Raw genomic sequence first — 25570 nt, 5'->3', positions numbered from 1 at the left:
CCTGCTTGTTTTGAATGAAATAAAATACAAAAACTTCGGCTATATCACCCCTCACCCCTTAGCATTTGTGAGCTTGAAAAATCTTTCAGCTCCGTGCAGTCCCTGGTGGTCTAGTGGCTAGGATTCGGCGCTCTCACCGCCGCGGCCCGGGTTCGATTCCCGGTCAGGGAAGTCGTCTTTTTCTTGCTGCCAAAAACATATCCTAAATGACCTGTCGGCTTGCGGCTCCTGCTTCTTTGGCATCTAACTAAAACGTGAAGTCCTTCGAGCCGGATTTGAACCAGCGACCTAAGGATGGCCATTTGCAACATCTACAGTCCTCCGCTCTACCAACTGAGCTATCGAAGGTACACAGTGTGCCTGTCTGGGCTCCATCTTTCATGGGATATGCTTGAAATTCTGCCACACGCCAACACGTGACCCTGCGACTTTCACAGATTCTGGCTTTTGGCCAGATTCCCTAGAATGCAAGGCATCCTTCCTCTATAACAGCTACCAACGGAGCCATGAAAGTTAGCAGAGAACTTGCTGCAATTGATGATTATTCACAGATGCATTTCAGTCGAACTCCAGAAAGAGCACTTCATCACTCAGTGTACAATGATTCATAAACGAATGGACATTAAGACCATGCATGTGGGCTAAAGTCCTTCAGCCGTGTCACCGTGAAGCAGGTATGTCCAGTCCTGTATGCAGAGAGCAGACTTGCTTACAAGCTTTCATTTCAAACAAAGCCGGAGATGGAACGTTGAGGTGTTGGACGACTGACACTGACTGACTGACTGAAGAAGTTGAAGGAGGTGCAAAGAATGAGCTGCTTGTTTTGAGTAAAAATCTTTACACACACAAACCCTTGCCATGCCAGGCTCTCCTGCTGCAGATGCGATCAATTAAGCAAAATTTGTGAGGTGCATTCCTGCTTGTTTTGAATGAAATAAAATACAAAAACTTCGGCTATATCACCCCTCACCCCTTAGCATTTGTGAGCTTGAAAAATCTTCAGCCGTGCAGTCCCTGGTGGTCTAGTGGCTAGGATTCGGCGCTCTCACCGCCGCGGCCCGGGTTCGATTCCCGGTCAGGGAAGTCGTCTTTTTCTTGCTGCCAAAAACATATCCTAAATGACCTGTCGGCTTGCGGCTCCTGCTTCTTTGGCATCTAACTAAAACGTGAAGTCCTTCGAGCCGGATTTGAACCAGCGACCTAAGGATGGCCATTTGCAACATCTACAGTCCTCCGCTCTACCAACTGAGCTATCGAAGGTACACAGTGTGCCTGTCTGGGCTCCATCTTTCATGGGATATGCTTGAAATTCTGCCACACGCCAACACGCGACCCTGCGACTTTCACAGATTCTGGCTTTTGGCCAGATTCCCTAGAATGCAAGGCATCCTTTCTCTATAACAGCTGCAAACGGAGCCATGAAAGTTAGCAGAGAACTTGCTGCAATTGATGATTATTCACAGATGCATTTCAGTCGAACTCCAGAAAGAGCACTTCATCACTCAGTGTACAATGATACATAAACGAATGGACATTAAGACCATGCATGTGGGCTAAAATCCTTCAGCCGTGTCACCGTGAAGCAGGTATGTCCAGTCCTGTATGCAGAGAGCAGACTTGCTTACAAGCTTTCATTTCAAACAAAGCCGGAGATGGAACGTTGAGGTGTTGGACGACTGACACTGACTGACTGACTGAAGAAGTTGAAGGAGGTGCAAAGAATGAGCTGCTTGTTTTGAGTAAAAATCTTTACACACACAAACCCTTGCCATGCCAGGCTCTCCTGCTGCAGATGCGATCAATTAAGCTAAATTTGTGAGGTGCATTCCTGCTTGTTTTGAATGAAATAAAATACAAAAACTTCGGCTATATCACCCCTCACCCCTTAGCATTTGTGAGCTTCAGCCGTGCAGTCCCTGGTGGTCTAGTGGCTAGGATTCGGCGCTCTCACCGCCGCGGCCCGGGTTCGATTCCCGGTCAGGGAAGTCGTCTTTTTCTTGCTGCCAAAAACATATCCTAAATGACCTGTTGGCTTGCGCTCCTGCTTCTTTGGCATCTAACTAAAACGTGAAGTCCTTCGAGCCGGATTTGAACCAGCGACCTAAGGATGGCCATTTGCAACATCTACAGTCCTCCGCTCTACCAACTGAGCTATCGAAGGTACACAGTGTGCCTGTCTGGGCTCCATCTTTCATGGGATATGCTTGAAATTCTGCCACACGCCAACACGCGACCCTGCGACTTTCACAGATTCTGGCTTTTTGCCAGATTCCCTAGAATGCAAGGCATCCTTTCTCTATAACAGCTACCAACGGAGCCATGAAAGTTAGCAGAGAACTTGCTGCAATTGATGATTATTCACAGATGCATTTCAGTCGAACTCCAGAAAGAGCACTTCATCACTCAGTGTACAATGATACATAAACGAATGGACATTAAGACCATGCATGTGGGCTAAAATCCTTCAGCCGTGTCACCGTGAAGCAGGTATGTCCAGTCCTGTATGCAGAGAGCAGACTTGCTTACAAGCTTTCATTTCAAACAAAGCCGGAGATGGAACGTTGAGGTGTTGGACGACTGACACTGACTGAAGAAGTTGAAGGAGGTGCAAAGAATGAGCTGCTTGTTTTGAGTAAAAATCTTTACACACACAAACCCTTGCCATGCCAGGCTCTCCTGCTGCAGATGCGATCAATTAAGCAAAATTTGTGAGGTGCATTCCTGCTTGTTTTGAATGAAATAAAATACAAAAACTTCGGCTATATCACCCCTCACCCCTTAGCATTTGTGAGCTTGAAAAAATCTTTTTCGCTCCCGTGCAGTCCCTGGTGGTCTAGTGGCTAGGATTCGGCGCTCTCACCGCCGCGGCCCGGGTTCGATTCCCGGTCAGGGAAGTCGTCTTTTTCTTGCTGCCAAAAACATATCCTAAATGACCTGTCGGCTTGCGCTCCTGCTTCTTTGGCATCTAACTAAAACGTGAAGTCCTTCGAGCCGGATTTGAACCAGCGACCTAAGGATGGCCATTTGCAACATCTACAGTCCTCCGCTCTACCAACTGAGCTATCGAAGGTACACAGTGTGCCTGTCTGGGCTCCATCTTTCATGGGATATGCTTGAAATTCTGCCACACGCCAACACGCGACCCTGCGACTTTCACAGATTCTGGCTTTTGGCCAGATTCCCTAGAATGCAAGGCATCCTTTCTCTATAACAGCTACCAACGGAGCCATGAAAGTTAGCAGAGAACTTGCTGCAATTGATGATTATTCACAGATGCATTTCAGTCGAACTCCAGAAAGAGCACTTCATCACTCAGTGTACAATGATACATAAACGAATGGACATTAAGACCATGCATGTGGGCTAAAATCCTTCAGCCGTGTCACCGTGAAGCAGGTATGTCCAGTCCTGTATGCAGAGAGCAGACTTGCTTACAAGCTTTCATTTCAAACAAAGCCGGAGATGGAACGTTGAGGTGTTGGACGACTGACACTGACTGACTGACTGAAGAAGTTGAAGGAGGTGCAAAGAATGAGCTGCTTGTTTTGAGTAAAAATCTTTACACACACAAACCCTTGCCATGCCAGGCTCTCCTGCTGCAGATGCGATCAATTAAGCTAAATTTGTGAGGTGCATTCCTGCTTGTTTTGAATGAAATAAAATACAAAAACTTCGGCTATATCACCCCTCACCCCTTAGCATTTGTGAGCTTCAGCCGTGCAGTCCCTGGTGGTCTAGTGGCTAGGATTCGGCGCTCTCACCGCCGCGGCCCGGGTTCGATTCCCGGTCAGGGAAGTCGTCTTTTTCTTGCTGCCAAAAACATATCCTAAATGACCTGTCGGCTTGCGGTCCTGCTTCTTTGGCATCTAACTAAAACGTGAAGTCCTTCGAGCCGGATTTGAACCAGCGACCTAAGGATGGCCATTTGCAACATCTACAGTCCTCCGCTCTACCAACTGAGCTATCGAAGGTACACAGTGTGCCTGTCTGGGCTCCATCTTTCATGGGATATGCTTGAAATTCTGCCACACGCCAACACGCGACCCTGCGACTTTCACAGATTCTGGCTTTTGGCCAGATTCCCTAGAATGCAAGGCATCCTTTCTCTATAACAGCTACCAACGGAGCCATGAAAGTTAGCAGAGAACTTGCTGCAATTGATGATTATTCACAGATGCATTTCAGTCGAACTCCAGAAAGAGCACTTCATCACTCAGTGTACAATGATACATAAACGAATGGACATTAAGACCATGCATGTGGGCTAAAGTCCTTCAGCCGTGTCACCGTGAAGCAGGTATGTCCAGTCCTGTATGCAGAGAGCAGACTTGCTTACAAGCTTTCATTTCAAACAAAGCCGGAGATGGAACGTTGAGGTGTTGGACGACTGACACTGACTGACTGACTGAAGAAGTTGAAGGAGGTGCAAAGAATGAGCTGCTTGTTTTGAGTAAAAATCTTTACACACACAAACCCTTGCCATGCCAGGCTCTCCTGCTGCAGATGCGATCAATTAAGCAAAATTTGTGAGGTGCATTCCTGCTTGTTTTGAATGAAATAAAATACAAAAACTTTGGCTATATCACCCCTCACCCCTTAGCATTTGTGAGCTTGAAAAAATCTTTTTCGCTCCCGTGCAGTCCCTGGTGGTCTAGTGGCTAGGATTCGGCGCTCTCACCGCCGCGGCCCGGGTTCGATTCCCGGTCAGGGAAGTCGTCTTTTTCTTGCTGCCAAAAACATATCCTAAATGACCTGTTGGCTTGCGCTCCTGCTTCTTTGGCATCTAACTAAAACGTGAAGTCCTTCGAGCCGGATTTGAACCAGCGACCTAAGGATGGCCATTTGCAACATCTACAGTCCTCCGCTCTACCAACTGAGCTATCGAAGGTACACAGTGTGCCTGTCTGGGCTCCATCTTTCATGGGATATGCTTGAAATTCTGCCACACGCCAACACGCGACCCTGCGACTTTCACAGATTCTGGCTTTTGGCCAGATTCCCTAGAATGCAAGGCATCCTTTCTCTATAACAGCTACCAACGGAGCCATGAAAGTTAGCAGAGAACTTGCTGCAATTGATGATTATTCACAGATGCATTTCAGTCGAACTCCAGAAAGAGCACTTCATCACTCAGTGTACAATGATACATAAACGAATGGACATTAAGACCATGCATGTGGGCTAAAATCCTTCAGCCGTGTCACCGTGAAGCAGGTATGTCCAGTCCTGTATGCAGAGAGCAGACTTGCTTACAAGCTTTCATTTCAAACAAAGCCGGAGATGGAACGTTGAGGTGTTGGACGACTGACACTGACTGACTGACTGAAGAAGTTGAAGGAGGTGCAAAGAATGAGCTGCTTGTTTTGAGTAAAAATCTTTACACACACAAACCCTTGCCATGCCAGGCTCTCCTGCTGCAGATGCGATCAATTAAGCAAAATTTGTGAGGTGCATTCCTGCTTGTTTTGAATGAAATAAAATACAAAAACTTCGGCTATATCACCCCTCACCCCTTAGCATTTGTGAGCTTGAAAAAATCTTTTTCGCTCCCGTGCAGTCCCTGGTGGTCTAGTGGCTAGGATTCGGCGCTCTCACCGCCGCGGCCCGGGTTCGATTCCCGGTCAGGGAAGTCGTCTTTTTCTTGCTGCCAAAAACATATCCTAAATGACCTGTTGGCTTGCGCTCCTGCTTCTTTGGCATCTAACTAAAACGTGAAGTCCTTCGAGCCGGATTTGAACCAGCGACCTAAGGATGGCCATTTGCAACATCTACAGTCCTCCGCTCTACCAACTGAGCTATCGAAGGTACACAGTGTGCCTGTCTGGGCTCCATCTTTCATGGGATATGCTTGAAATTCTGCCACACGCCAACACGCGACCCTGCGACTTTCACAGATTCTGGCTTTTGGCCAGATTCCCTAGAATGCAAGGCATCCTTTCTCTATAACAGCTACCAACGGAGCCATGAAAGTTAGCAGAGAACTTGCTGCAATTGATGATTATTCACAGATGCATTTCAGTCGAACTCCAGAAAGAGCACTTCATCACTCAGTGTACAATGATACATAAACGAATGGACATTAAGACCATGCATGTGGGCTAAAATCCTTCAGCCGTGTCACCGTGAAGCAGGTATGTCCAGTCCTGTATGCAGAGAGCAGACTTGCTTACAAGCTTTCATTTCAAACAAAGCCGGAGATGGAACGTTGAGGTGTTGGACGACTGACACTGACTGACTGACTGAAGAAGTTGAAGGAGGTGCAAAGAATGAGCTGCTTGTTTTGAGTAAAAATCTTTACACACACAAACCCTTGCCATGCCAGGCTCTCCTGCTGCAGATGCGATCAATAAAGCTAAATTTGTGAGGTGCATTCCTGCTTGTTTTGAATGAAATAAAATACAAAAACTTCGGCTATATCACCCCTCACCCCTTAGCATTTGAGAGCTTCAGCCGTGCAGTCCCTGGTGGTCTAGTGGCTAGGATTCGGCGCTCTCACCGCCGCGGCCCGGGTTCGATTCCCGGTCAGGGAAGTCGTCTTTTTCTTGCTGCCAAAAACATATCCTAAATGACCTGTCGGCTTGCGCTCCTGCTTCTTTGGCATCTAACTAAAACGTGAAGTCCTTCGAGCCGGATTTGAACCAGCGACCTAAGGATGGCCATTTGCAACATCTACAGTCCTCCGCTCTACCAACTGAGCTATCGAAGGTACACAGTGTGCCTGTCTGGGCTCCATCTTTCATGGGATATGCTTGAAATTCTGCCACACGCCAACACGCGACCCTGCGACTTTCACAGATTCTGGCTTTTGGCCAGATTCCCTAGAATGCAAGGCATCCTTTCTCTATAACAGCTACCAACGGAGCCATGAAAGTTAGCAGAGAACTTGCTGCAATTGATGATTATTCACAGATGCATTTCAGTCGAACTCCAGAAAGAGCACTTCATCACTCAGTGTACAATGATACATAAACGAATGGACATTAAGACCATGCATGTGGGCTAAAATCCTTCAGCCGTGTCACCGTGAAGCAGGTATGTCCAGTCCTGTATGCAGAGAGCAGACTTGCTTACAAGCTTTCATTTCAAACAAAGCCGGAGATGGAACGTTGAGGTGTTGGACGACTGACACTGACTGACTGACTGAAGAAGTTGAAGGAGGTGCAAAGAATGAGCTGCTTGTTTTGAGTAAAAATCTTTACACACACAAACCCTTGCCATGCCAGGCTCTCCTGCTGCAGATGCGATCAATTAAGCAAAATTTGTGAGGTGCATTCCTGCTTGTTTTGAATGAAATAAAATACAAAAACTTCGGCTATATCACCCCTCACCCCTTAGCATTTGTGAGCTTCAGCCGTGCAGTCCCTGGTGGTCTAGTGGCTAGGATTCGGCGCTTTCACCGCCGCGGCCCGGATTCGATTCCCGGTCAGGGAAGTCGTCTGTTTCTTGCTGCCAAAAACATATCCTAAATGTCCATCTCCTGGCTTGCAGTCCTGCCTCTTTGGCATCTAACTAAAACGTGAAGTCCACTTCATCACTCGATTGTACAAGATACATTACAGTCGAACATTCCAGAAAGAGCACTTCATCACTCAGTGTACAATGATACATAAACGAATGGACATTAAGACCATGCATGTGGGCTAAAATCCTTCAGCCGTGTCACCGTGAAGCAGGTATGTCCAGTCCTGTATGCAGAGAGCAGACTTGCTTACAAGCTTTCATTTCAAACAAAGCCGGAGATGGAACGTTGAGGTGTTGGACGACTGACACTGACTGAAGAAGTTGAAGGAGGTGCAAAGAATGAGCTGCTTGTTTTGAGTAAAAATCTTTACACACACAAACCCTTGCCATGCCAGGCTCTCCTGCTGCAGATGCGATCAATAAAGCTAAATTTGTGAGGTGCATTCCTGCTTGTTTTGAATGAAATAAAATACAAAAACTTCGGCTATATCACCCCTCACCCCTTAGCATTTGTGAGCTTCAGCCGTGCAGTCCCTGGTGGTCTAGTGGCTAGGATTCGGCGCTTTCACCGCCGCGGCCCGGGTTCGATTCCCGGTCAGGGAAGTCGTCTTTTTCTTGCTGCCAAAAACATATCCTAAATGACCTGTTGGCTTGCGCTCCTGCTTCTTTGGCATCTAACTAAAACGTGAAGTCCTTCGAGCCGGATTTGAACCAGCGACCTAAGGATGGCCATTTGCAACATCTACAGTCCTCCGCTCTACCAACTGAGCTATCGAAGGTACACAGTGTGCCTGTCTGGGCTCCATCTTTCATGGGATATGCTTGAAATTCTGCCACACGCCAACACGCGACCCTGCGACTTTCACAGATTCTGGCTTTTGGCCAGATTCCCTAGAATGCAAGGCATCCTTTCTCTATAACAGCTACCAACGGAGCCATGAAAGTTAGCAGAGAACTTGCTGCAATTGATGATTATTCACAGATGCATTTCAGTCGAACTCCAGAAAGAGCACTTCATCACTCAGTGTACAATGATACATAAACGAATGGACATTAAGACCATGCATGTGGGCTAAAATCCTTCAGCCGTGTCACCGTGAAGCAGGTATGTCCAGTCCTGTATGCAGAGAGCAGACTTGCTTACAAGCTTTCATTTCAAACAAAGCCGGAGATGGAACGTTGAGGTGTTGGACGACTGACACTGACTGACTGACTGAAGAAGTTGAAGGAGGTGCAAAGAATGAGCTGCTTGTTTTGAGTAAAAATCTTTACACACACAAACCCTTGCCATGCCAGGCTCTCCTGCTGCAGATGCGATCAATTAAGCAAAATTTGTGAGGTGCATTCCTGCTTGTTTTGAATGAAATAAAATACAAAAACTTCGGCTATATCACCCCTCACCCCTTAGCATTTGTGAGCTTGAAAAAATCTTTTTCGCTCCCGTGCAGTCCCTGGTGGTCTAGTGGCTAGGATTCGGCGCTCTCACCGCCGCGGCCCGGGTTCGATTCCCGGTCAGGGAAGTCGTCTTTTTCTTGCTGCCAAAAACATATCCTAAATGACCTGTTGGCTTGCGCTCCTGCTTCTTTGGCATCTAACTAAAACGTGAAGTCCTTCGAGCCGGATTTGAACCAGCGACCTAAGGATGGCCATTTGCAACATCTACAGTCCTCCGCTCTACCAACTGAGCTATCGAAGGTACACAGTGTGCCTGTCTGGGCTCCATCTTTCATGGGATATGCTTGAAATTCTGCCACACGCCAACACGCGACCCTGCGACTTTCACAGATTCTGGCTTTTGGCCAGATTCCCTAGAATGCAAGGCATCCTTTCTCTATAACAGCTACCAACGGAGCCATGAAAGTTAGCAGAGAACTTGCTGCAATTGATGATTATTCACAGATGCATTTCAGTCGAACTCCAGAAAGAGCACTTCATCACTCAGTGTACAATGATACATAAACGAATGGACATTAAGACCATGCATGTGGGCTAAAGTCCTTCAGCCGTGTCACCGTGAAGCAGGTATGTCCAGTCCTGTATGCAGAGAGCAGACTTGCTTACAAGCTTTCATTTCAAACAAAGCCGGAGATGGAACGTTGAGGTGTTGGACGACTGACACTGACTGACTGACTGAAGAAGTTGAAGGAGGTGCAAAGAATGAGCTGCTTGTTTTGAGTAAAAATCTTTACACACACAAACCCTTGCCATGCCAGGCTCTCCTGCTGCAGATGCGATCAATTAAGCAAAATTTGTGAGGTGCATTCCTGCTTGTTTTGAATGAAATAAAATACAAAAACTTCGGCTATATCACCCCTCACCCCTTAGCATTTGTGAGCTTGAAAAAATCTTTTTCGCTCCCGTGCAGTCCCTGGTGGTCTAGTGGCTAGGATTCGGCGCTTTCACCGCCGCGGCCCGGGTTCGATTCCCGGTCAGGGAAGTCGTCTGTTTCTTGCTGCCAAAAACATATCCTAAATGACCTGTTGGCTTGCGGTCCTGCTTCTTTGGCATCTAACTAAAACCTTAAGTTCTTCGAGCCGGATTTGAACCAGCGACCTAAGAATGGCCATTTGCAACATCTACAGTCCTCCGCTCTACCAACTGAGCTATCGAAGGTACACAGTGTGCCTGTCTGGGCTCCATCTTTCATGGGATATGCTTGAAATTCTGCCACACGCCAACACGCGACCCTGCGACTTTCACAGATTCTGGCTTTTGGCCAGATTCCCTAGAATGCAAGGCATCCTTTCTCTATAACAGCTACCAACGGAGCCATGAAAGTTAGCAGAGAACTTGCTGCAATTGATGATTATTCACAGATGCATTTCAGTCGAACTCCAGAAAGAGCACTTCATCACTCAGTGTACAATGATACATAAACGAATGGACATTAAGACCATGCATGTGGGCTAAAATCCTTCAGCCGTGTCACCGTGAAGCAGGTATGTCCAGTCCTGTATGCAGAGAGCAGACTTGCTTACAAGCTTTCATTTCAAACAAAGCCGGAGATGGAACGTTGAGGTGTTGGACGACTGACACTGACTGACTGACTGAAGAAGTTGAAGGAGGTGCAAAGAATGAGCTGCTTGTTTTGAGTAAAAATCTTTACACACACAAACCCTTGCCATGCCAGGCTCTCCTGCTGCAGATGCGATCAATAAAGCTAAATTTGTGAGGTGCATTCCTGCTTGTTTTGAATGAAATAAAATACAAAAACTTCGGCTATATCACCCCTCACCCCTTAGCATTTGGCTGAAGCTTCAGCCCGTGCAGTCCCTGGTGGTCTAGTGGCTAGGATTCGGCGCTTTCACCGCCGCGGCCCGGGTTCGATTCCCGGTCAGGGAAGTCGTCTGTTTCTTGCTGCCAAAAACATATCCTAAATGACCTGTTGGCTTGCGGTCCTGCTTCTTTGGCATCTAACTAAAACCTGAAGTTCTTCGAGCCGGATTTGAACCAGCGACCTAAGGATGGCCATTTGCAACATCTACAGTCCTCCGCTCTACCAACTGAGCTATCGAAGGTACACAGTGTGCCTGTCTGGGCTCCATCTTTCATGGGATATGCTTGAAATTCTGCCACACGCCAACACGCGACCCTGCGACTTTCACAGATTCTGGCTTTTGGCCAGATTCCCTAGAATGCAAGGCATCCTTTCTCTATAACAGCTACCAACGGAGCCATGAAAGTTAGCAGAGAACTTGCTGCAATTGATGATTATTCACAGATGCATTTCAGTCGAACTCCAGAAAGAGCACTTCATCACTCAGTGTACAATGATACATAAACGAATGGACATTAAGACCATGCATGTGGGCTAAAGTCCTTCAGCCGTGTCACCGTGAAGCAGGTATGTCCAGTCCTGTATGCAGAGAGCAGACTTGCTTACAAGCTTTCATTTCAAACAAAGCCGGAGATGGAACGTTGAGGTGTTGGACGACTGACACTGACTGACTGACTGAAGAAGTTGAAGGAGGTGCAAAGAATGAGCTGCTTGTTTTGAGTAAAAATCTTTACACACACAAACCCTTGCCATGCCAGGCTCTCCTGCTGCAGATGCGATCAATTAAGCAAAATTTGTGAGGTGCATTCCTGCTTGTTTTGAATGAAATAAAATACAAAAACTTCGGCTATATCACCCCTCACCCCTTAGCATTTGTGAGCTTGAAAAAATCTTTTTCACTCCCTGCAGTCCCTGGTGGTCTAGTGGCTAGGATTCGGCGCTCTCACCGCCGCGGCCCGGGTTCGATTCCCGGTCAGGGAAGTCGTCTTTTTCTTGCTGCCAAAAACATATCCTAAATGACCTGTTGGCTTGCGGTCCTGCTTCTTTGGCATCTAACTAAAACCTGAAGTTCTTCGAGCCGGATTTGAACCAGCGACCTAAGGATGGCCATTTGCAACATCTACAGTCCTCCGCTCTACCAACTGAGCTATCGAAGGTACACAGTGTGCCTGTCTGGGCTCCATCTTTCATGGGATATGCTTGAAATTCTGCCACACGCCAACACGCGACCCTGCGACTTTCACAGATTCTGGCTTTTGGCCAGATTCCCTAGAATGCAAGGCATCCTTTCTCTATAACAGCTACCAACGGAGCCATGAAAGTTAGCAGAGAACTTGCTGCAATTGATGATTATTCACAGATGCATTTCAGTCGAACTCCAGAAAGAGCACTTCATCACTCAGTGTACAATGATACATAAACGAATGGACATTAAGACCATGCATGTGGGCTAAAATCCTTCAGCCGTGTCACCGTGAAGCAGGTATGTCCAGTCCTGTATGCAGAGAGCAGACTTGCTTACAAGCTTTCATTTCAAACAAAGCCGGAGATGGAACGTTGAGGTGTTGGACGACTGACACTGACTGACTGACTGAAGAAGTTGAAGGAGGTGCAAAGAATGAGCTGCTTGTTTTGAGTAAAAATCTTTACACACACAAACCCTTGCCATGCCAGGCTCTCCTGCTGCAGATGCGATCAATTAAGCAAAATTTGTGAGGTGCATTCCTGCTTGTTTTGAATGAAATAAAATACAAAAACTTCGGCTATATCACCCCTCACCCCTTAGCATTTGTGAGCTTGAAAAAATCTTTCAGCTCCCGTGCAGTCCCTGGTGGTCTAGTGGCTAGGATTCGGCGCTCTCACCGCCGCGGCCCGGGTTCGATTCCCGGTCAGGGAAGTCGTCTTTTTCTTGCTGCCAAAAACATATCCTAAATGACCTGTTGGCTTGCGGTCCTGCTTCTTTGGCATCTAACTAAAACCTGAAGTTCTTCGAGCCGGATTTGAACCAGCGACCTAAGGATGGCCATTTGCAACATCTACAGTCCTCCGCTCTACCAACTGAGCTATCGAAGGTACACAGTGTGCCTGTCTGGGCTCCATCTTTCATGGGATATGCTTGAAATTCTGCCACACGCCAACACGCGACCCTGCGACTTTCACAGATTCTGGCTTTTGGCCAGATTCCCTAGAATGCAAGGCATCCTTTCTCTATAACAGCTACCAACGGAGCCATGAAAGGTGGCAGGGAACTTGCTGCAATTGATGATTATTCACAGATGCATTTCAGTCGAACTCCAGAAAGAGCACTTCATCACTCAGTGTACAATGATACATAAACGAATGGACATTAAGACCATGCATGTGGGCTAAAATCCTTCAGCCGTGTCACCGTGAAGCAGGTATGTCCAGTCCTGTATGCAGAGAGCAGACTTGCTTACAAGCTTTCATTTCAAACAAAGCCGGAGATGGAACGTTGAGGTGTTGGACGACTGACACTGACTGACTGACTGAAGAAGTTGAAGGAGGTGCAAAGAATGAGCTGCTTGTTTTGAGTAAAAATCTTTACACACACAAACCCTTGCCATGCCAGGCTCTCCTGCTGCAGATGCGATCAATTAAGCAAAATTTGTGAGGTGCATTCCTGCTTGTTTTGAATGAAATAAAATACAAAAACTTCGGCTATATCACCCCTCACCCCTTAGCATTTGTGAGCTTGAAAAAATCTTTTCGCTCCGTGCAGTCCCTGGTGGTCTAGTGGCTAGGATTCGGCGCTCTCACCGCCGCGGCCCGGGTTCGATTCCCGGTCAGGGAAGTCGTCTTTTTCTTGCTGCCAAAAACATATCCTAAATGACCTGTTGGCTTGCGCTCCTGCTTCTTTGGCATCTAACTAAAACGTGAAGTCCTTCGAGCCGGATTTGAACCAGCGACCTAAGGATGGCCATTTGCAACATCTACAGTCCTCCGCTCTACCAACTGAGCTATCGAAGGTACACAGTGTGCCTGTCTGGGCTCCATCTTTCATGGGATATGCTTGAAATTCTGCCACACGCCAACACGCGACCCTGCGACTTTCACAGATTCTGGCTTTTGGCCAGATTCCCTAGAATGCAAGGCATCCTTTCTCTATAACAGCTACCAACGGAGCCATGAAAGTTAGCAGAGAACTTGCTGCAATTGATGATTATTCACAGATGCATTTCAGTCGAACTCCAGAAAGAGCACTTCATCACTCAGTGTACAATGATACATAAACGAATGGACATTAAGACCATGCATGTGGGCTAAAGTCCTTCAGCCGTGTCACCGTGAAGCAGGTATGTCCAGTCCTGTATGCAGAGAGCAGACTTGCTTACAAGCTTTCATTTCAAACAAAGCCGGAGATGGAACGTTGAGGTGTTGGACGACTGACACTGACTGACTGACTGAAGAAGTTGAAGGAGGTGCAAAGAATGAGCTGCTTGTTTTGAGTAAAAATCTTTACACACACAAACCCATGCCATGCCAGGCTCTCCTGCTGCAGATGCGATCAATTAAGCAAAATTTGTGAGGTGCATTCCTGCTTGTTTTGAATGAAATAAAATACAAAAACTTTGGCTATATCACCCCTCACCCCTTAGCATTTGTGAGCTTGAAAAATTTTTCGCTCCTGTGCAGTCCCTGGTGGTCTAGTGGCTAGGATTCGGCGCTCTCACCGCCGCGGCCCGGGTTCGATTCCCGGTCAGGGAAGTCGTCTTTTTCTTGCTGCCAAAAACATATCCTAAATGACCTGTTGGCTTGCGCTCCTGCTTCTTTGGCATCTAACTAAAACGTGAAGTCCTTCGAGCCGGATTTGAACCAGCGACCTAAGGATGGCCATTTGCAACATCTACAGTCCTCCGCTCTACCAACTGAGCTATCGAAGGTACACAGTGTGCCTGTCTGGGCTCCATCTTTCATGGGATATGCTTGAAATTCTGCCACACGCCAACACGCGACCCTGCCACTTTCACAGATTCTGGCTTTTGGCCAGATTCCCTAGAATGCAAGGCATCCTTTCTCTATAACAGCTACCAACGGAGCCATGAAAGTTAGCAGAGAACTTGCTGCAATTGATGATTATTCACAGATGCATTTCAGTCGAACTCCAGAAAGAGCACTTCATCACTCAGTGTACAATGATACATAAACGAATGGACATTAAGACCATGCATGTGGGCTAAAGTCCTTCAGCCGTGTCACCGTGAAGCAGGTATGTCCAGTCCTGTATGCAGAGAGCAGACTTGCTTACAAGCTTTCATTTCAAACAAAGCCGGAGATGGAACGTTGAGGTGTTGGACGACTGACACTGACTGACTGACTGAAGAAGTTGAAGGAGGTGCAAAGAATGAGCTGCTTGTTTTGAGTAAAAATCTTTACACACACAAACCCTTGCCATGCCAGGCTCTCCTGCTGCAGATGCGATCAATTAAGCAAAATTTGTGAGGTGCATTCCTGCTTGTTTTGAATGAAATAAAATACAAAAACTTCGGCTATATCACCCCTCACCCCTTAGCATTTGTGAGCTTGAAAAAATCTTTTTCGCTCCCGTGCAGTCCCTGGTGGTCTAGTGGCTAGGATTCGGCGCTCTCACCGCCGCGGCCCGGGTTCGATTCCCGGTCAGGGAAGTCGTCTGTTTCTTGCTGCCAAAAACATATCCTAAATGACCTGTTGGCTTGCGGTCCTGCTTCTTTGGCATCTAACTAAAACCTGAAGTTCTTCGAGCCGGATTTGAACCAGCGACCTAAGGATGGCCATTTGCAACATCTACAGTCTTCCGCTCTACCAACTGAGCTATCGAAGGTACACAGTGTGCCTGTCTGGGCTCCATCTTTCATGGGATATGCTTGAAATTCTGCCACACGCCAACACGCGACCCTGCGACTTTCACAGATTCTGGCTTTTGGCCAGATTCCCTAGAATGCAAGGCATCCTTTCTCTATAACAGCTACCAACGGAGCCATGAAAGTTAGCAGAGAACTTGCTGCAATTGATGATTATTCACAGATGCATTTCAGTCGAACTCCAGAAAGAGCACTTCATCACTCAGTGTACAATGATACATAAACGAATGGACATTAAGACCATGCATGTGGGCTAAAATCCTTCAGCCGTGTCACCGTGAAGCAGGTATGTCCAGTCCTGTATGCAGAGAGCAGACTTGCTTACAAGCTTTCATTTCAAACAAAGCCGGAGATGGAACGTTGAGGTGTTGGACGACTGACACTGACTGACTGACTGAAGAAGTTGAAGGAGGTGCAAAGAATGAGCTGCTTGTTTTGAGTAAAAATCTTTACACACACAAACCCTTGCCATGCCAGGCTCTCCTGCTGCAGATGCGATCAATTAAGCAAAATTTGTGAGGTGCATTCCTGCTTGTTTTGAATGAAATAAAATACAAAAACTTCGGCTATATCACCCCTCACCCCTTAGCATTTGTGAGCTTGAAAAATCTTTCAGCTCCGTGCAGTCCCTGGTGGTCTAGTGGCTAGGATTCGGCGCTTTCACCGCCGCGGCCCGGGTTCGATTCCCGGTCAGGGAAGTCGTCTGTTTCTTGCTGCCAAAAACATATCCTAAATGACCTGTTGGCTTGCGGTCCTGCTTCTTTGGCATCTAACTAAAACCTTAAGTTCTTCGAGCCGGATTTGAACCAGCGACCTAAGAATGGCCATTTGCAACATCTACAGTCCTCCGCTCTACCAACTGAGCTATCGAAGGTACACAGTGTGCCTGTCTGGGCTCCATCTTTCATGGGATATGCTTGAAATTCTGCCACACGCCAACACGCGACCCTGCGACTTTCACAGATTCTGGCTTTTGGCCAGATTCCCTAGAATGCAAGGCATCCTTTCTCTATAACAGCTACCAACGGAGCCATGAAAGTTAGCAGAGAACTTGCTGCAATTGATGATTATTCACAGATGCATTTCAGTCGAACTCCAGAAAGAGCACTTCATCACTCAGTGTACAATGATACATAAACGAATGGACATTAAGACCATGCATGTGGGCTAAAATCCTTCAGCCGTGTCACCGTGAAGCAGGTATGTCCAGTCCTGTATGCAGAGAGCAGACTTGCTTACAAGCTTTCATTTCAAACAAAGCCGGAGATGGAACGTTGAGGTGTTGGACGACTGACACTGACTGACTGACTGAAGAAGTTGAAGGAGGTGCAAAGAATGAGCTGCTTGTTTTGAGTAAAAATCTTTACACACACAAACCCTTGCCATGCCAGGCTCTCCTGCTGCAGATGCGATCAATTAAGCAAAATTTGTGAGGTGCATTCCTGCTTGTTTTGAATGAAATAAAATACAAAAACTTCGGCTATATCACCCCTCACCCCTTAGCATTTGGCTTGAAGCTTTTCAGCCGTGCAGTCCCTGGTGGTCTAGTGGCTAGGATTCGGCGCTTTCACCGCCGCGGCCCGGGTTCGATTCCCGGTCAGGGAAGTCGTCTGTTTCTTGCTGCCAAAAACATATCCTAAATGACCTGTTGGCTTGCGGTCCTGCTTCTTTGGCATCTAACTAAAACCTTAAGTTCTTCGAGCCGGATTTGAACCAGCGACCTAAGAATGGCCATTTGCAACATTTACAGTCCTCCGCTCTACCAACTGAGCTATCGAAGGTACACAGTGTGCCTGTCTGGGCTCCATCTTTCATGGGATATGCTTGAAATTCTGCCACACGCCAACACGCGACCCTGCGACTTTCACAGATTCTGGCTTTTGGCCAGATTCCCTAGAATGCAAGGCATCCTTTCTCTATAACAGCTACCAACGGAGCCATGAAAGTTAGCAGAGAACTTGCTGCAATTGATGATTATTCACAGATGCATTTCAGTCGAACTCCAGAAAGAGCACTTCATCACTCAGTGTACAATGATACATAAACGAATGGACATTAAGACCATGCATGTGGGCTAAAGTCCTTCAGCCGTGTCACCGTGAAGCAGGTATGTCCAGTCCTGTATGCAGAGAGCAGACTTGCTTACAAGCTTTCATTTCAAACAAAGCCGGAGATGGAACGTTGAGGTGTTGGACGACTGACACTGACTGACTGACTGAAGAAGTTGAAGGAGGTGCAAAGAATGAGCTGCTTGTTTTGAGTAAAAATCTTTACACACACAAACCCTTGCCATGCCAGGCTCTCCTGCTGCAGATGCGATCAATTAAGCAAAATTTGTGAGGTGCATTCCTGCTTGTTTTGAATGAAATAAAATACAAAAACTTCGGCTATATCACCCCTCACCCCTTAGCATTTGTGAGCTTGAAAAATCTTTTCGCTCCCGTGCAGTCCCTGGTGGTCTAGTGGCTAGGATTCGGCGCTCTCACCGCCGCGGCCCGGGTTCGATTCCCGGTCAGGGAAGTCGTCTGTTTCTTGCTGCCAAAAACATATCCTAAATGACCTGTTGGCTTGCGGTCCTGCTTCTTTGGCATCTAACTAAAACGTGAAGTCCTTCGAGCCGGATTTGAACCAGCGACCTAAGGATGGCCATTTGCAACATCTACAGTCCTCCGCTCTACCAACTGAGCTATCGAAGGTACACAGTGTGCCTGTCTGGGCTCCATCTTTCATGGGATATGCTTGAAATTCTGCCACACGCCAACACGCGACCCTGCGACTTTCACAGATTCTGGCTTTTGGCCAGATTCCCTAGAATGCAAGGCATCCTTTCTCTATAACAGCTACCAACGGAGCCATGAAAGTTAGCAGAGAACTTGCTGCAATTGATGATTATTCACAGATGCATTTCAGTCGAACTCCAGAAAGAGCACTTCATCACTCAGTGTACAATGATACATAAACGAATGGACATTAAGACCATGCATGTGGGCTAAAGTCCTTCAGCCGTGTCACCGTGAAGCAGGTATGTCCAGTCCTGTATGCAGAGAGCAGACTTGCTTACAAGCTTTCATTTCAAACAAAGCCGGAGATGGAACGTTGAGGTGTTGGACGACTGACACTGACTGACTGACTGAAGAAGTTGGAGGAGGTGCAAAGAATGAGCTGCTTGTTTTGAGTAAAAATCTTTACACACACAAACCCTTGCCATGCCAGGCTCTCCTGCTGCAGATGCGATCAATTAAGCAAAATTTGTGAGGTGCATTCCTGCTTGTTTTGAATGAAATAAAATACAAAAACTTCGGCTATATCACCCCTCACCCCTTAGCATTTGTGAGCTTGAAAAAATCTTTTCGCTCCGTGCAGTCCCTGGTGGTCTAGTGGCTAGGATTCGGCGCTTTCACCGCCGCGGCCCGGGTTCGATTCCCGGTCAGGGAAGTCGTCTGTTTCTTGCTGCCAAAAACATATCCTAAATGACCTGTTGGCTTGCGGTCCTGCTTCTTTGGCATCTAACTAAAACCTTAAGTTCTTCGAGCCGGATTTGAACCAGCGACCTAAGAATGGCCATTTGCAACATCTACAGTCCTCCGCTCTACCAACTGAGCTATCGAAGGTACACAGTGTGCCTGTTTGGGCTCCATCTTTCATGGGATATGCTTGAAATTCTGCCACACGCCAACACGCGACCCTGCGACTTTCACAGATTCTGGCTTTTGGCCAGATTCCCTAGAATGCAAGGCATCCTTTCTCTATAACAGCTACCAACGGAGCCATGAAAGTTAGCAGGGAACTTGCTGCAATTGATGATTATTCACAGATGCATTTCAGTCGAACTCCAGAAAGAGCACTTCATCACTCAGTGTACAATGATACATAAACGAATGGACATTAAGACCATGCATGTGGGCTAAAATCCTTCAGCCGTGTCACCGTGAAGCAGGTATGTCCAGTCCTGTATGCAGAGAGCAGACTTGCTTACAAGCTTTCATTTCAAACAAAGCCGGAGATGGAACGTTGAGGTGTTGGACGACTGACACTGACTGACTGACTGAAGAAGTTGAAGGAGGTGCAAAGAATGAGCTGCTTGTTTTGAGTAAAAATCTTTACACACACAAACCCTTGCCATGCCAGGCTCTCCTGCTGCAGATGCGATCAATTAAGCAAAATTTGTGAGGTGCATTCCTGCTTGTTTTGAATGAAATAAAATACAAAAACTTCGGCTATATCACCCCTCACCCCTTAGCATTTGTGAGCTTCAGCCGTGCAGTCCCTGGTGGTCTAGTGGCTAGGATTCGGCGCTCTCACCGCCGCGGCCCGGGTTCGATTCCCGGTCAGGGAAGTCGTCTTTTTCTTGCTGCCAAAAACATATCCTAAATGACCTGTTGGCTTGCGGTCCTGCTTCTTTGGCATCTAACTAAAACGTGAAGTCCTTCGAGCCGGATTTGAACCAGCGACCTAAGGATGGCCATTTGCAACATCTACAGTCCTCCGCTCTACCAACTGAGCTATCGAAGGTACACAGTGTGCCTGTTTGGGCTCCATCTTTCATGGGATATGCTTGAAATTCTGCCACACGCCAACACGCGACCCTGCGACTTTCACAGATTCTGGCTTTTGGCCAGATTCCCTAGAATGCAAGGCATCCTTTCTCTATAACAGCTGCAAACGGAGCCATGAAAGTTAGCAGAGAACTTGCTGCAATTGATGATTATTCACAGATGCATTTCAGTCGAACTCCAGAAAGAGCACTTCATCACTCAGTGTACAATGATACATAAACGAATGGACATTAAGACCATGCATGTGGGCTAAAATCCTTCAGCCGTGTCACCGTGAAGCAGGTATGTCCAGTCCTGTATGCAGAGAGCAGACTTGCTTACAAGCTTTCATTTCAAACAAAGCCGGAGATGGAACGTTGAGGTGTTGGACGACTGACACTGACTGACTGACTGAAGAAGTTGAAGGAGGTGCAAAGAATGAGCTGCTTGTTTTGAGTAAAAATCTTTACACACACAAACCCTTGCCATGCCAGGCTCTCCTGCTGCAGATGCGATCAATTAAGCAAAATTTGTGAGGTGCATTCCTGCTTGTTTTGAATGAAATAAAATACAAAAACTTCGGCTATATCACCCCTCACCCCTTAGCATTTGCTGAGCTTCAGCCGTGCAGTCCCTGGTGGTCTAGTGGCTAGGATTCGGCGCTCTCACCGCCGCGGCCCGGGTTCGATTCCCGGTCAGGGAAGTCGTCTGTTTCTTGCTGCCAAAAACATATCCTAAATGACCTGTTGGCTTGCGGTCCTGCTTCTTTGGCATCTAACTAAAACGTGAAGTTCTTCGAGCCGGATTTGAACCAGCGACCTAAGGATGGCCATTTGCAACATCTACAGTCCTCCGCTCTACCAACTGAGCTATCGAAGGTACACAGTGTGCCTGTTTGGGCTCCATCTTTCATGGGATATGCTTGAAATTCTGCCACACGCCAACACGCGACCCTGCGACTTTCACAGATTCTGGCTTTTGGCCAGATTCCCTAGAATGCAAGGCATCCTTTCTCTATAACAGCTACCAACGGAGCCATGAAAGTTAGCAGAGAACTTGCTGCAATTGATGATTATTCACAGATGCATTTCAGTCGAACTCCAGAAAGAGCACTTCATCACTCAGTGTACAATGATACATAAACGAATGGACATTAAGACCATGCATGTGGGCTAAAGTCCTTCAGCCGTGTCACCGTGAAGCAGGTATGTCCAGTCCTGTATGCAGAGAGCAGACTTGCTTACAAGCTTTCATTTCAAACAAAGCCGGAGATGGAACGTTGAGGTGTTGGACGACTGACACTGACTGACTGACTGAAGAAGTTGAAGGAGGTGCAAAGAATGAGCTGCTTGTTTTGAGTAAAAATCTTTACACACACAAACCCTTGCCATGCCAGGCTCTCCTGCTGCAGATGCGATCAATTAAGCAAAATTTGTGAGGTGCATTCCTGCTTGTTTTGAATGAAATAAAATACAAAAACTTCGGCTATATCACCCCTCACCCCTTAGCATTTGGCTGAAGCTTTCAGCCGTGCAGTCCCTGGTGGTCTAGTGGCTAGGATTCGGCGCTTTCACCGCCGCGGCCCGGGTTCGATTCCCGGTCAGGGAAGTCGTCTGTTTCTTGCTGCCAAAAACATATCCTAAATGACCTGTTGGCTTGCGGTCCTGCTTCTTTGGCATCTAACTAAAACCTTAAGTTCTTCGAGCCGGATTTGAACCAGCGACCTAAGGATGGCCATTTGCAACATCTACAGTCCTCCGCTCTACCAACTGAGCTATCGAAGGTACACAGTGTGCCTGTCTGGGCTCCATCTTTCATGGGATATGCTTGAAATTCTGCCACACGCCAACACGCGACCCTGCGACTTTCACAGATTCTGGCTTTTGGCCAGATTCCCTAGAATGCAAGGCATCCTTTCTCTATAACAGCTACCAACGGAGCCATGAAAGTTAGCAGAGAACTTGCTGCAATTGATGATTATTCACAGATGCATTTCAGTCGAACTCCAGAAAGAGCACTTCATCACTCAGTGTACAATGATACATAAACGAATGGACATTAAGACCATGCATGTGGGCTAAAATCCTTCAGCCGTGTCACCGTGAAGCAGGTATGTCCAGTCCTGTATGCAGAGAGCAGACTTGCTTACAAGCTTTCATTTCAAACAAAGCCGGAGATGGAACGTTGAGGTGTTGGACGACTGACACTGACTGACTGACTGAAGAAGTTGAAGGAGGTGCAAAGAATGAGCTGCTTGTTTTGAGTAAAAATCTTTACACACACAAACCCTTGCCATGCCAGGCTCTCCTGCTGCAGATGCGATCAATTAAGGTAAATTTGTGAGGTGCATTCCTGCTTGTTTTGAATGAAATAAAATACAAAAACTTCGGCTATATCACCCCTCACCCCTTAGCATTTGTGAGCTTGAAAAAATCTTTTTCGCTCCCGTGCAGTCCCTGGTGGTCTAGTGGCTAGGATTCGGCGCTTTCACCGCCGCGGCCCGGGTTCGATTCCCGGTCAGGGAAGTCGTCTGTTTCTTGCTGCCAAAAACATATCCTAAATGACCTGTTGGCTTGCGGTCCTGCTTCTTTGGCATCTAACTAAAACCTGAAGTTCTTCGAGCCGGATTTGAACCAGCGACCTAAGGATGGCCATTTGCAACATCTACAGTCCTCCGCTCTACCAACTGAGCTATCGAAGGTACACAGTGTGCCTGTCTGGGCTCCATCTTTCATGGGATATGCTTGAAATTCTGCCACACGCCAACACGCGACCCTGCGACTTTCACAGATTCTGGCTTTTGGCCAGATTCCCTAGAATGCAAGGCATCCTTTCTCTATAACAGCTACCAACGGAGCCATGAAAGTTAGCAGAGAACTTGCTGCAATTGATGATTATTCACAGATGCATTTCAGTCGAACTCCAGAAAGAGCACTTCATCACTCAGTGTACAATGATACATAAACGAATGGACATTAAGACCATGCATGTGGGCTAAAATCCTTCAGCCGTGTCACCGTGAAGCAGGTATGTCCAGTCCTGTATGCAGAGAGCAGACTTGCTTACAAGCTTTCATTTCAAACAAAGCCGGAGATGGAACGTTGAGGTGTTGGACGACTGACACTGATTGACTGACTGAAGAAGTTGAAGGAGGTGCAAAGAATGAGCTGCTTGTTTTGAGTAAAAATCTTTACACACACAAACCCTTGCCATGCCAGGCTCTCCTGCTGCAGATGCGATCAATAAAGTTAAATTTGTGAGGTGCATTCCTGCTTGTTTTGAATGAAATAAAATACAAAAACTTCGGCTATATCACCCCTCACCCCTTAGCATTTGTGAGCTTCAGCCGTGCAGTCCCTGGTGGTCTAGTGGCTAGGATTCGGCGCTCTCACCGCCGCGGCCCGGGTTCGATTCCCGGTCAGGGAAGTCGTCTGTTTCTTGCTGCCAAAAACATATCCCTAAAGCCTGTGGGCTTGCGTCCTGATTCGTTGGCATCTAACTAAAACGTGAAGTTACTCGAGACGGATTTGAACCAGCGACCTAAGGATGGCCCATTTGCAACATCTACAGACCTAGTCTACCAACTGGCCTATTCGAATGTTACACAGTGTGACCTTCGGTCTGGGCTCCATCTTTCATGGGATAGCTTGAAACCTGCACACGCCAAAGCTCGACCCCTGCGACTTTACAGATTCTTGTTTTGGCGCATATTTTTTCCCTAGATATGCAAGGACACCTTTACTCTATAACAGCTGCAAACGGAGCCATGTAAAGTTAGCAGAGAACTGCTGCAAAATTGATGATATTACAAGATGCATTTCCAGTCGAACTCCAGAAGCAGCACTTCATCACTCAGTGTACAATGATACATAAACGAATGGACATTAAGACCATGCATGTGGGCTAAAATCCTTCAGCCGTGTCACCGTGAAGCAGGTATGTCCAGTCCTGTATGCAGAGAGCAGACTTGCTTACAAGCTTTCATTTCAAACAAAGCCGGAGATGGAACGTTGAGGTGTTGGACGACTGACACTGACTGACTGACTGAAGAAGTTGAAGGAGGTGCAAAGAATGAGCTGCTTGTTTTGAGTAAAAATCTTTACACACACAAACCCTTGCCATGCCAGGCTCTCCTGCTGCAGATGCGATCAATTAAGCAAAATTTGTGAGGTGCATTCCTGCTTGTTTTGAATGAAATAAAATACAAAAACTTCGGCTATATCACCCCTCACCCCTTAGCATTTGTGAGCTTGAAAAAATCTTTTTCGCTCCCGTGCAGTCCCTGGTGGTCTAGTGGCTAGGATTCGGCGCTCTCACCGCCGCGGCCCGGGTTCGATTCCCGGTCAGGGAAGTCGTCTTTTTCTTGCTGCCAAAAACATATCCTAAATGACCTGTTGGCTTGCGCTCCTGCTTCTTTGGCATCTAACTAAAACGTGAAGTCCTTCGAGCCGGATTTGAACCAGCGACCTAAGGATGGCCATTTGCAACATCTACAGTCCTCCGCTCTACCAACTGAGCTATCGAAGGTACACAGTGTGCCTGTCTGGGCTCCATCTTTCATGGGATATGCTTGAAATTCTGCCACACGCCAACACGCGACCCTGCGACTTTCACAGATTCTGGCTTTTGGCCAGATTCCCTAGAATGCAAGGCATCCTTTCTCTATAACAGCTACCAACGGAGCCATGAAAGTTAGCAGAGAACTTGCTGCAATTGATGATTATTCACAGATGCATTTCAGTCGAACTCCAGAAAGAGCACTTCATCACTCAGTGTACAATGATACATAAACGAATGGACATTAAGACCATGCATGTGGGCTAAAGTCCTTCAGCCGTGTCACCGTGAAGCAGGTATGTCCAGTCCTGTATGCAGAGAGCAGACTTGCTTACAAGCTTTCATTTCAAACAAAGCCGGAGATGGAACGTTGAGGTGTTGGACGACTGACACTGACTGAAGAAGTTGAAGGAGGTGCAAAGAATGAGCTGCTTGTTTTGAGTAAAAATCTTTACACACACAAACCCTTGCCATGCCAGGCTCTCCTGCTGCAGATGCGATCAATTAAGGTAAATTTGTGAGGTGCATTCCTGCTTGTTTTGAATGAAATAAAATACAAAAACTTCGGCTATATCACCCCTCACCCCTTAGCATTTGTGAGCTTGAAAAAATCTTTTTCGCTCCCGTGCAGTCCCTGGTGGTCTAGTGGCTAGGATTCGGCGCTCTCACCGCCGCGGCCCGGGTTCGATTCCCGGTCAGGGAAGTCGTCTTTTTCTTGCTGCCAAAAACATATCCTAAATGACCTGTCGGCTTGCGCTCCTGCTTCTTTGGCATCTAACTAAAACGTGAAGTCCTTCGAGCCGGATTTGAACCAGCGACCTAAGGATGGCCATTTGCAACATCTACAGTCCTCCGCTCTACCAACTGAGCTATCAAATGTA

The 25570-nt window shown here is 47.1% G+C and overlaps 56 non-coding genes across 56 annotated transcripts; 29 read left to right on the top strand and 27 right to left on the bottom strand.

The window, feature by feature from the left end:
* Nucleotides 1-99: 99 nt before the first annotated feature.
* Nucleotides 100-171, top strand: trnae-cuc. Its single transcript has one exon. It is a non-coding gene; the product is annotated as a tRNA-Glu (tRNA).
* An 89-nt stretch (nt 172-260) lies between these two features.
* On the bottom strand, nt 261-348 carry trnay-gua. The gene is given in 2 exon segments: nt 261-296; nt 312-348. It is a non-coding gene; the product is annotated as a tRNA-Tyr (tRNA).
* Nucleotides 349-1011: 663 nt separating this feature from the next.
* On the top strand, nt 1012-1083 carry trnae-cuc. Its single transcript has one exon. It is a non-coding gene; the product is annotated as a tRNA-Glu (tRNA).
* Nucleotides 1084-1172: 89 nt separating this feature from the next.
* trnay-gua lies at nt 1173-1260 on the bottom strand. The gene is given in 2 exon segments: nt 1173-1208; nt 1224-1260. It is a non-coding gene; the product is annotated as a tRNA-Tyr (tRNA).
* Nucleotides 1261-1913: 653 nt separating this feature from the next.
* trnae-cuc lies at nt 1914-1985 on the top strand. Its single transcript has one exon. It is a non-coding gene; the product is annotated as a tRNA-Glu (tRNA).
* Nucleotides 1986-2073: 88 nt separating this feature from the next.
* On the bottom strand, nt 2074-2161 carry trnay-gua. The gene is given in 2 exon segments: nt 2074-2109; nt 2125-2161. It is a non-coding gene; the product is annotated as a tRNA-Tyr (tRNA).
* Nucleotides 2162-2822: 661 nt separating this feature from the next.
* On the top strand, nt 2823-2894 carry trnae-cuc. Its single transcript has one exon. It is a non-coding gene; the product is annotated as a tRNA-Glu (tRNA).
* An 88-nt stretch (nt 2895-2982) lies between these two features.
* trnay-gua lies at nt 2983-3070 on the bottom strand. The gene is given in 2 exon segments: nt 2983-3018; nt 3034-3070. It is a non-coding gene; the product is annotated as a tRNA-Tyr (tRNA).
* A 653-nt stretch (nt 3071-3723) lies between these two features.
* On the top strand, nt 3724-3795 carry trnae-cuc. The gene has a single exon. It is a non-coding gene; the product is annotated as a tRNA-Glu (tRNA).
* An 88-nt stretch (nt 3796-3883) lies between these two features.
* Nucleotides 3884-3971, bottom strand: trnay-gua. Its single transcript is given in 2 exon segments — nt 3884-3919; nt 3935-3971. It is a non-coding gene; the product is annotated as a tRNA-Tyr (tRNA).
* Nucleotides 3972-4640: 669 nt separating this feature from the next.
* trnae-cuc lies at nt 4641-4712 on the top strand. The gene has a single exon. It is a non-coding gene; the product is annotated as a tRNA-Glu (tRNA).
* Nucleotides 4713-4800: 88 nt separating this feature from the next.
* Nucleotides 4801-4888, bottom strand: trnay-gua. The gene is given in 2 exon segments: nt 4801-4836; nt 4852-4888. It is a non-coding gene; the product is annotated as a tRNA-Tyr (tRNA).
* A 669-nt stretch (nt 4889-5557) lies between these two features.
* Nucleotides 5558-5629, top strand: trnae-cuc. Its single transcript has one exon. It is a non-coding gene; the product is annotated as a tRNA-Glu (tRNA).
* Nucleotides 5630-5717: 88 nt separating this feature from the next.
* On the bottom strand, nt 5718-5805 carry trnay-gua. Its single transcript is given in 2 exon segments — nt 5718-5753; nt 5769-5805. It is a non-coding gene; the product is annotated as a tRNA-Tyr (tRNA).
* A 653-nt stretch (nt 5806-6458) lies between these two features.
* Nucleotides 6459-6530, top strand: trnae-cuc. The gene has a single exon. It is a non-coding gene; the product is annotated as a tRNA-Glu (tRNA).
* An 88-nt stretch (nt 6531-6618) lies between these two features.
* On the bottom strand, nt 6619-6706 carry trnay-gua. The gene is given in 2 exon segments: nt 6619-6654; nt 6670-6706. It is a non-coding gene; the product is annotated as a tRNA-Tyr (tRNA).
* A 653-nt stretch (nt 6707-7359) lies between these two features.
* trnae-uuc lies at nt 7360-7431 on the top strand. Its single transcript has one exon. It is a non-coding gene; the product is annotated as a tRNA-Glu (tRNA).
* A 561-nt stretch (nt 7432-7992) lies between these two features.
* On the top strand, nt 7993-8064 carry trnae-uuc. Its single transcript has one exon. It is a non-coding gene; the product is annotated as a tRNA-Glu (tRNA).
* Nucleotides 8065-8152: 88 nt separating this feature from the next.
* Nucleotides 8153-8240, bottom strand: trnay-gua. Its single transcript is given in 2 exon segments — nt 8153-8188; nt 8204-8240. It is a non-coding gene; the product is annotated as a tRNA-Tyr (tRNA).
* A 669-nt stretch (nt 8241-8909) lies between these two features.
* Nucleotides 8910-8981, top strand: trnae-cuc. The gene has a single exon. It is a non-coding gene; the product is annotated as a tRNA-Glu (tRNA).
* An 88-nt stretch (nt 8982-9069) lies between these two features.
* On the bottom strand, nt 9070-9157 carry trnay-gua. The gene is given in 2 exon segments: nt 9070-9105; nt 9121-9157. It is a non-coding gene; the product is annotated as a tRNA-Tyr (tRNA).
* Nucleotides 9158-9826: 669 nt separating this feature from the next.
* Nucleotides 9827-9898, top strand: trnae-uuc. The gene has a single exon. It is a non-coding gene; the product is annotated as a tRNA-Glu (tRNA).
* An 88-nt stretch (nt 9899-9986) lies between these two features.
* trnay-gua lies at nt 9987-10074 on the bottom strand. Its single transcript is given in 2 exon segments — nt 9987-10022; nt 10038-10074. It is a non-coding gene; the product is annotated as a tRNA-Tyr (tRNA).
* Nucleotides 10075-10731: 657 nt separating this feature from the next.
* trnae-uuc lies at nt 10732-10803 on the top strand. The gene has a single exon. It is a non-coding gene; the product is annotated as a tRNA-Glu (tRNA).
* An 88-nt stretch (nt 10804-10891) lies between these two features.
* On the bottom strand, nt 10892-10979 carry trnay-gua. Its single transcript is given in 2 exon segments — nt 10892-10927; nt 10943-10979. It is a non-coding gene; the product is annotated as a tRNA-Tyr (tRNA).
* Nucleotides 10980-11647: 668 nt separating this feature from the next.
* Nucleotides 11648-11719, top strand: trnae-cuc. The gene has a single exon. It is a non-coding gene; the product is annotated as a tRNA-Glu (tRNA).
* An 88-nt stretch (nt 11720-11807) lies between these two features.
* trnay-gua lies at nt 11808-11895 on the bottom strand. Its single transcript is given in 2 exon segments — nt 11808-11843; nt 11859-11895. It is a non-coding gene; the product is annotated as a tRNA-Tyr (tRNA).
* Nucleotides 11896-12563: 668 nt separating this feature from the next.
* trnae-cuc lies at nt 12564-12635 on the top strand. Its single transcript has one exon. It is a non-coding gene; the product is annotated as a tRNA-Glu (tRNA).
* Nucleotides 12636-12723: 88 nt separating this feature from the next.
* trnay-gua lies at nt 12724-12811 on the bottom strand. The gene is given in 2 exon segments: nt 12724-12759; nt 12775-12811. It is a non-coding gene; the product is annotated as a tRNA-Tyr (tRNA).
* A 667-nt stretch (nt 12812-13478) lies between these two features.
* On the top strand, nt 13479-13550 carry trnae-cuc. Its single transcript has one exon. It is a non-coding gene; the product is annotated as a tRNA-Glu (tRNA).
* Nucleotides 13551-13638: 88 nt separating this feature from the next.
* On the bottom strand, nt 13639-13726 carry trnay-gua. Its single transcript is given in 2 exon segments — nt 13639-13674; nt 13690-13726. It is a non-coding gene; the product is annotated as a tRNA-Tyr (tRNA).
* A 666-nt stretch (nt 13727-14392) lies between these two features.
* Nucleotides 14393-14464, top strand: trnae-cuc. Its single transcript has one exon. It is a non-coding gene; the product is annotated as a tRNA-Glu (tRNA).
* An 88-nt stretch (nt 14465-14552) lies between these two features.
* trnay-gua lies at nt 14553-14640 on the bottom strand. The gene is given in 2 exon segments: nt 14553-14588; nt 14604-14640. It is a non-coding gene; the product is annotated as a tRNA-Tyr (tRNA).
* A 669-nt stretch (nt 14641-15309) lies between these two features.
* On the top strand, nt 15310-15381 carry trnae-cuc. The gene has a single exon. It is a non-coding gene; the product is annotated as a tRNA-Glu (tRNA).
* Nucleotides 15382-15469: 88 nt separating this feature from the next.
* trnay-gua lies at nt 15470-15557 on the bottom strand. The gene is given in 2 exon segments: nt 15470-15505; nt 15521-15557. It is a non-coding gene; the product is annotated as a tRNA-Tyr (tRNA).
* A 666-nt stretch (nt 15558-16223) lies between these two features.
* trnae-uuc lies at nt 16224-16295 on the top strand. Its single transcript has one exon. It is a non-coding gene; the product is annotated as a tRNA-Glu (tRNA).
* An 88-nt stretch (nt 16296-16383) lies between these two features.
* trnay-gua lies at nt 16384-16471 on the bottom strand. Its single transcript is given in 2 exon segments — nt 16384-16419; nt 16435-16471. It is a non-coding gene; the product is annotated as a tRNA-Tyr (tRNA).
* A 659-nt stretch (nt 16472-17130) lies between these two features.
* trnae-uuc lies at nt 17131-17202 on the top strand. Its single transcript has one exon. It is a non-coding gene; the product is annotated as a tRNA-Glu (tRNA).
* Nucleotides 17203-17290: 88 nt separating this feature from the next.
* trnay-gua lies at nt 17291-17378 on the bottom strand. Its single transcript is given in 2 exon segments — nt 17291-17326; nt 17342-17378. It is a non-coding gene; the product is annotated as a tRNA-Tyr (tRNA).
* A 667-nt stretch (nt 17379-18045) lies between these two features.
* trnae-cuc lies at nt 18046-18117 on the top strand. The gene has a single exon. It is a non-coding gene; the product is annotated as a tRNA-Glu (tRNA).
* Nucleotides 18118-18205: 88 nt separating this feature from the next.
* trnay-gua lies at nt 18206-18293 on the bottom strand. Its single transcript is given in 2 exon segments — nt 18206-18241; nt 18257-18293. It is a non-coding gene; the product is annotated as a tRNA-Tyr (tRNA).
* A 667-nt stretch (nt 18294-18960) lies between these two features.
* Nucleotides 18961-19032, top strand: trnae-uuc. Its single transcript has one exon. It is a non-coding gene; the product is annotated as a tRNA-Glu (tRNA).
* An 88-nt stretch (nt 19033-19120) lies between these two features.
* Nucleotides 19121-19208, bottom strand: trnay-gua. The gene is given in 2 exon segments: nt 19121-19156; nt 19172-19208. It is a non-coding gene; the product is annotated as a tRNA-Tyr (tRNA).
* A 653-nt stretch (nt 19209-19861) lies between these two features.
* Nucleotides 19862-19933, top strand: trnae-cuc. The gene has a single exon. It is a non-coding gene; the product is annotated as a tRNA-Glu (tRNA).
* Nucleotides 19934-20021: 88 nt separating this feature from the next.
* On the bottom strand, nt 20022-20109 carry trnay-gua. The gene is given in 2 exon segments: nt 20022-20057; nt 20073-20109. It is a non-coding gene; the product is annotated as a tRNA-Tyr (tRNA).
* Nucleotides 20110-20763: 654 nt separating this feature from the next.
* Nucleotides 20764-20835, top strand: trnae-cuc. Its single transcript has one exon. It is a non-coding gene; the product is annotated as a tRNA-Glu (tRNA).
* Nucleotides 20836-20923: 88 nt separating this feature from the next.
* Nucleotides 20924-21011, bottom strand: trnay-gua. Its single transcript is given in 2 exon segments — nt 20924-20959; nt 20975-21011. It is a non-coding gene; the product is annotated as a tRNA-Tyr (tRNA).
* Nucleotides 21012-21668: 657 nt separating this feature from the next.
* trnae-uuc lies at nt 21669-21740 on the top strand. Its single transcript has one exon. It is a non-coding gene; the product is annotated as a tRNA-Glu (tRNA).
* An 88-nt stretch (nt 21741-21828) lies between these two features.
* Nucleotides 21829-21916, bottom strand: trnay-gua. The gene is given in 2 exon segments: nt 21829-21864; nt 21880-21916. It is a non-coding gene; the product is annotated as a tRNA-Tyr (tRNA).
* A 669-nt stretch (nt 21917-22585) lies between these two features.
* trnae-uuc lies at nt 22586-22657 on the top strand. The gene has a single exon. It is a non-coding gene; the product is annotated as a tRNA-Glu (tRNA).
* An 88-nt stretch (nt 22658-22745) lies between these two features.
* Nucleotides 22746-22833, bottom strand: trnay-gua. Its single transcript is given in 2 exon segments — nt 22746-22781; nt 22797-22833. It is a non-coding gene; the product is annotated as a tRNA-Tyr (tRNA).
* A 653-nt stretch (nt 22834-23486) lies between these two features.
* trnae-cuc lies at nt 23487-23558 on the top strand. The gene has a single exon. It is a non-coding gene; the product is annotated as a tRNA-Glu (tRNA).
* An 853-nt stretch (nt 23559-24411) lies between these two features.
* trnae-cuc lies at nt 24412-24483 on the top strand. The gene has a single exon. It is a non-coding gene; the product is annotated as a tRNA-Glu (tRNA).
* Nucleotides 24484-24571: 88 nt separating this feature from the next.
* Nucleotides 24572-24659, bottom strand: trnay-gua. Its single transcript is given in 2 exon segments — nt 24572-24607; nt 24623-24659. It is a non-coding gene; the product is annotated as a tRNA-Tyr (tRNA).
* Nucleotides 24660-25320: 661 nt separating this feature from the next.
* On the top strand, nt 25321-25392 carry trnae-cuc. Its single transcript has one exon. It is a non-coding gene; the product is annotated as a tRNA-Glu (tRNA).
* Nucleotides 25393-25480: 88 nt separating this feature from the next.
* Nucleotides 25481-25568, bottom strand: trnay-gua. The gene is given in 2 exon segments: nt 25481-25516; nt 25532-25568. It is a non-coding gene; the product is annotated as a tRNA-Tyr (tRNA).
* Nucleotides 25569-25570: the final 2 nt, after the last annotated feature.

Source organism: Pygocentrus nattereri, chromosome 16, assembly GCF_015220715.1.
Source record: "Pygocentrus nattereri isolate fPygNat1 chromosome 16, fPygNat1.pri, whole genome shotgun sequence".
NCBI classification, from domain to species: domain Eukaryota; kingdom Metazoa; phylum Chordata; class Actinopteri; order Characiformes; family Serrasalmidae; genus Pygocentrus; species Pygocentrus nattereri.
The sequence above is the reverse complement of the archived record's forward strand: the minus strand, read 5'-3'. Positions and strand labels throughout refer to the sequence as shown.